Source organism: Vombatus ursinus, unplaced genomic scaffold (genome assembly GCF_900497805.2).
Source record: "Vombatus ursinus unplaced genomic scaffold, bare-nosed wombat genome assembly UNPS02014808.1, whole genome shotgun sequence".
In the NCBI taxonomy this organism is placed as follows: domain Eukaryota; kingdom Metazoa; phylum Chordata; class Mammalia; order Diprotodontia; family Vombatidae; genus Vombatus; species Vombatus ursinus.
Genome location: NW_020954586.1, coordinates 4,241,709 through 4,247,897, shown reverse-complemented (window position 1 = coordinate 4,247,897; position 6,189 = coordinate 4,241,709). Strand labels below are relative to the sequence as shown.

The 6,189-nt window shown below is 53.1% G+C and overlaps 1 protein-coding gene across 1 annotated transcript in view; it reads right to left on the bottom strand.

The window, feature by feature from the left end:
• DIS3L2 (DIS3 like 3'-5' exoribonuclease 2) overlaps positions 1-3,888 on the bottom strand; it is a 356,721-nt gene extending 352,833 nt beyond the window's left edge. The window contains exon 1 of the mRNA XM_027875294.1: positions 3,815-3,888. The gene's annotated coding sequence lies outside the window, so the exon portion shown is untranslated. The remainder of the gene's footprint in view (positions 1-3,814) is intronic.
• Between the last annotated feature and the right edge of the window lie 2,301 nt (positions 3,889-6,189).

Below are 6,189 nucleotides of genomic sequence, written 5' to 3'. Positions count from 1 at the left end.
TGTCCTCTGGGGTCATTAGTGCGACTGCGGTCCAGTTTTCCACTGCCTTTGTGGTTTTGTCTTTCCTAGCAAGTACCCCAAAAACCAGGCACACCCATTTCACAATTTCATAAATTATCAATTCACATGCTCTACTAAAAAACAGAACCCTTCTCCTTTACCTTTGCACCTCCACCCGAACACACACACACACTTCACAAAATCATATCTAGCCACACACAGTCACCTTTTCTTCTTAGGGTCTTCACTCACTGCCTTCACTGCCTGATCCCCCCTCACTTGGCTCTCTCTCTACCACTTTACTAATCTGCTCTTTCAAAGGTCACTTCATCGCCAGGTGGTTTCTTCCTACTGACTTTTCGGAAGTATTTGGCTAGGGTGCCCCCCACCTTGGTTCACACGACGCTGCTCTCTTCAGCTTCTCCTACAAGCTAATACAAAGCTGGTTCATCTTCCTCCTTCTACTCACTAAATGGGCATCCCCCACAATCTGCCCCAGGACCTCTTCTCCTTCCACTCCCTTAAGAAGCAGAAGATGAGGCCCTCATTCTCTCCCCGGCCATGTCCCCTGCACTGACCACTCTCTCTCTCATTTCCCATCTTGACCCCTTGCCTACACTGTCTTCTCTTGAGACCTTGTCATCTTGCCAAGCTTCATTCAGCCTCGGATCCCTGCCATCATTCTCTGCCTTGACTTCTCCCCATGCTACTAAACAAGACTGGAGAAAATCATGGAACCGTTCTGATTGGATCCACTACAAACTTCTGTTCCCCAACCTCAACTGGGCCCTCGCTGCTACTAGGCAATCCTCCTATACCTGCCTCATTCACTGACCCTCCTCTTCACAGCTGCTCTTCCTCCAAACTCCCACGGTTCCATCTCCCGCCACACCCAGCTGCAGCCAGCCTTGCTTTCCAGCCTTCTTACACCTTATTCTCCTCCTCGTCCTCTCGGATCCAGTGACAGACGTTGGCTTCCTCGCCTTTCTAGGAACAAGACACCCATTCCAGGCATTTTCTCTGACTGTTGCCCATGCTTGGACACTCTCCCTCCTCAAGGGCTCCGGGCTTCCCTGGCTTCCTTCAAGTTCCAGCTAAAATTCCACCTTTCCCAAACCCTCTGAATTCCATTAACTACTTCCTATTCATCTGGTATATAGCTTGTTCATATGTTTGTTTGCTTATTGTCTCCCCCGTTAGACTGTGTGCTCCTTGAGGGCAGAGACCATCTTTTGTTCTTTTTTTCCTATCCTTAGGGCTCAGCACAGCGCCTGGCACAGAACAGGCACTTAATAAATGTTTACTGACTGATTAAGCAATATGACATTGGCTTCATTATCACCTCTACACAAAGGACTCTCGGCAGCCTCTGCGGCCCGTATTTCTAATGCCCTACATATGACCCACCTGGCCCTTCGACTCACTCAGTACAAGGCTGAAATCACCTCCTCTCCCCACAACATTCCTGTGGCCAGGAACGAGGGCTTCATCCTGTTGGTTTTTCAGCACACCCCTAACTCGGCCTCCTCAAACACCCTACATCTAAGGAGTTGCCAAGTTCAGCTGATTCTACTTGGCCAAGAAGTCTCAAAAGTATCCTCGTCTTTCCAGTCATGTCTACTGCACGCCATGACGTCACGTTCCTGATGTCATGATCCTCCTCAAGAACAAAGGACAGACACCACCATCAATGTCTGGTTCAGTTCAGGCCCTCATCATTTTGCATCAGTCAGTCACAACTGGGAAGCAGTTATTAAGCATCATGCCAGCCAGTGCTCCAAAGGCTGAGAACAAGGCAGAGCCAGTCAAAAAGAAGCCAGACACCTCCCTGGAAGCTGGCATCAATTCCTCAATTAACACCAGGGTACTTTCAACAAGCCTATAGTCCCCATTTTTCCCACAAGCAAATCAAGAAAGACAGCCTTGACAAAATCATGATACATCCAAGTCTAAGACATGATGTGCTGATCTCGGCCCCCAAATCTCAGCCTCATATAATTTAACACCAGTGTGTCATCATACGGTATGCTTTCCATTCAGATCCTTTTGTTATAAAATCCACACAAAGGCTAAGTGGGATTGATGACCTAGCTCCTAGCCTGTTATCAGGACTAATTAAAGAGGGGGAGAAGAGGGATACGTACTCATCCCTCAGACTCCACATGGTCAATTTCCAACTTGCTGCCAAGAAATGGGGTCAAGTGCCACAACAACTCCAGGATGCCTTCCCTTGGGCAGGACCAGACGATGCCAGGCAAGCAAACAGGACAGGTCAAAGGACAGGCTGGGCCTGGATTTCAGTAACAAAGGGAACGACCCAGTGAGAAAACTCCCTCCCCCAAAGCAGGAGAACTGCTTGGACCCCTTTGAGACAAAATGACCTGCCCAAGATCACAAAGTCAACACACATCAGACGTGGCCCTTGAACCCAGGCCTTCTGACTTCATGGAAGGTTACATGCACTAAGGAACGATGCTGCAGCTGCCTCTATCGTCACAGCTAGAAATCACAGGCAAATAGGAATACCTGCAGAAGTGAACAGTGGCCCCAATATAGCCAGGCAGAAATGAAATGTCACCAGCATTTAACACTTCCATTAAGAATCGGAATGCATTTCCAACAACATACTTCTCAGTCAGAAATTTTATTATAGAATATGTAATATGTAAAAATATACCAAAAATATCATTAAAAACTAACCAAAATAGCACAAATATGCCAGAAAAAATAAAATATTCTTCTGAATTTCATTTTAATAACATTTTTGCTACTGTACACAGTATGGAGAAAAACAGAACAACTCTTCTGGAGCGTGGTTTTTGCTCTGCTATGCCTGTGGCTCTCTCCCTGGCCACCCTCTCCAGGCCCGATTCCAGCCCCCTGACCCCAGGACGAGGAATGGGCTCCTGGCTCTCACTGCCACGCCCCTCGAAGGTTCACTCCCATTTTTATTTATCAGCCTGCTCAGGGGCCCTTACAGCTTCCAGGTCTTCTCCCTTTTTTCTCAAGCTCAAGCGATGACACCCAGTCTTCCTCTCCCCGCAGCCACCACCTTCTTGCTCAGGACTTCCTTCCACGTCTCCCATTTCGCGAACCTCCCCAAGTGCCAGGATCTAAGTTCCCTCCATCTCAGTGTCACCCAGCTTCTCTCCTCCATCTCAAGCTCACCCCCTACCCCTACCTCCATTAGCCTTGAACAAGGAACTTCCTCTCAGACCACCACATCGTCAGATTCCTCCTCCCCCCTCTCTCACCTTCCTCACTCACCCTCTTCTTTGTCTTTATCATAACTCGTCTTCCTGGTTTCCCATCTGGGCTCAGGAGTAACTTTCCTCCCTTCACAGTCTGGACTCTATCCAACCCAACTTAACGCAGCAGCCCACCATGTTCAACCACTGTGTCAGCTGCTTTCTCATGTTTTCTAAGGAGGGGATACATCCCAATAGAACAGGTAAGTATAGACTGTCATCTGAGAAGGAACCGGAGGCCATTAACTGGCTCACTGTCCTTAGCACTGACACGTGGATGGCCAAACCCCTGTCCTAGGTCATTTTCACCAGCTCCCCTCCCCAATCTAGTCCACAGGTTACTGAACCCCCAGAGGCAGTCAGACAAGCTTTCCCACTGGGTGCACAACAAATCATCCTATTGACACTCCCAGGACCTTCATCCAGTTTTCTCCCACTCCCTATCACATAATCTCTTCTTTCTTCAAGCTATCTCGACTCCATCCTGGGCACAAATATTTGTGACACAAAATAAAACAGGACCAGTATGAGGTATGATGAGTGCTCCAAAGGAGAAAGGGCCACACCTGCTCATTTCTTCCTCCCAAAGGTGGTGAAGACAAAGGAGTAAATGTGTGGATCTGAGACTCAGAGGATCACAGCTGGCAAGGCCCTAAGAGGTCATCCAGGACAGGGGAGCTTCTCAACCCTTTTTGCATCCTGGACCCATCTGGCAGTCTGGACGTTTTTAAATGCATAAAATAAAATACAAAAAAAATACAAAGGAAATTAATTACACTGAAATAGTTACCCAAAAAAATGTTTAAAGTTAATGCACCTCAAGCGAAGAAGCCCTAAGTCTATCTGTCCCTCCCATTTTACAGACAAGTAAAACTGAAGCTTAACAAGCAAAGTCACTTGTCCAGGTAGCACAAGAAATGACCAGCTGAGCTGGAACTAGACCTCAAGACCCCAGACTCCCAGCCTCTCCCAAATTCACTGTTTACTATTTGAAACATTCAATCTCCTGGAAATGTATCCGGCAATCTAAGCAATCCAAAACAAGTTTCCTTTTCAGACGAATCGTTGGACACATCACTGCCCAGGAGAAAGGAAAAACTCAATCACAAGGCAAAACTAATTTCCAAGTCAAGCCCTGTGCTAAATCCCCGAAACAGAAAGAAAGGGGGAAAGTCCCGGCTGTCATCAAACTCAAAATCTAGGGGGAGACAACCACAAACAACACACAAGCCAGAGACAGGCCCTACTGTAGATAACTAGGGCGGGAGGGACCATCGGCAGAGGCTTCTTGAGAAGGGGGCTTTTATCAGGGTCTCGAAGGAAACAAGAAGGTGAAGATGGGGAGGGGGCGACTTCCAGGCACGGAGAGTGAAAATGCCCTGGATGGAGGATGGAGCAGGAAGGGCAGGGCCATGAGACTGCAGGCGAGCAAGGAGCCTGAAAAGGGGGGGAGGGGGCGGCAGCTGAGCCCTGAACCTCTGCCCTCTCACAAGATGGACAACCCTGCGTGTCCTTGCGGCCCTGGGCCCCCAACAGACGCCGGGCCTCGAGAGAAAAGCCCACCCCCACAAAGGCCAAGGAGATGGCCAGGAGACCTGACCGGGCCCTGGCACCCAGGACGAAGCCCAGGAGGAAGGAGGGTCCTGGGGAGGCGCGCACAGTCATCGCACTGAGCGACCTTCGGGATCGTTTAGGGCAGCCTCTTCCTTTCATAGAGGGGGAAACTGAGGCAGAGAGAGTACGAGAGGGTCCCAGGGTTGGACCTCGAGGGCCGCCTCTTCCACCCGACCCATCCCAGTCACGGACAGCCCACGGCCACCACGTGGCTGGTCATCCAGCCTAATGGGAGGGGGCGCGAGCCCCCTGACTCTAAGCCCACCCAGGCCCCCCAAGCCCCACCTCCGAGGTCTGAGGTCTGTGCTCTGTGCGTCCTTCCGGGTTCTGCTCCAGGCAAGGGCACCCTCCCTATCTTCCTGACCTAGAACAAGAGCCGTCATCTCCCGAGGCCTCAGTTTCCCCATTTATAGCAGTCGGAGGCGGGTGGTGGTGGAGGTACCACGTGCTCCTCACCACCTCACGAGGCCGTGAGAGAGGAGTGCGCATGCGCGGAGGGAGCGACACCGCCTCTTCCCCACTTCCCTACCCCCACCGGGCGCATGCGCGGAGGGCCCGGGGCCGCGTACCCTCCGGAGAGGGTGTGGGGGGGGAAGAGGGACGCGGGGCGCGTGCCCCTCGGCGGCGGGGTCGGGGGCGCCAGACGTGAGGGGAGACGCCCCCTGCGCACCAGGGCTCCCGAGGAAGCGGGGGCGGGGCCCAGCGGCCTGGAGCGCGGCCGGCGGGAGGCACGGATGGACGGTGGGTCGACGGCCCCGGGGGCCCCGGCACCCTCCCCGCGGAACCCAGGCTACCGGGGCGGCCGGTGGTCACTCACCGCTGCTCCCGGCTCCGGCCGCCGCTCCGGCTCCAGGTTGCTAAGGAGAATCCACTTCCGGGTCGTAGGCCGACAGCTACGGGCTGCGGCGTGGGCCAAAAGAGGGCCGGGGGCGAAGCGTGCGCAGGGAAACTGAGGCCCAGGGACCGCAAGGGCGGTGCCCGAGGTCCCACAGCGCGGTCAGCCGGGCGTGAAGGCCAGGCCTCCGGAGTCCAGGGAATGTGCCTCGGCCCCAGCCCCGCCGCGGACCGCTGCAGAGAGGAATGTACGCGAAGGAGACTGTAAGCTCCCCGAGGGCAGCCAGCCAACCCCTTTCACAGATGGGAAGCCCCCGTGGGAGCCCACCCAGGACCCCTCCCACCCAAGGGCGCCGTCGTCTGGTACCTCCACTGAGCCTAGTGCGGCCAGCCACTGCAAGCTGCCAGAGGGCAGGAACTGCCAGCAGACTCTCCTTGCATCCCCAGCAGGGAGCGGTACACAGTGGGTGTGACACACTTTGGGGTGTGGCAC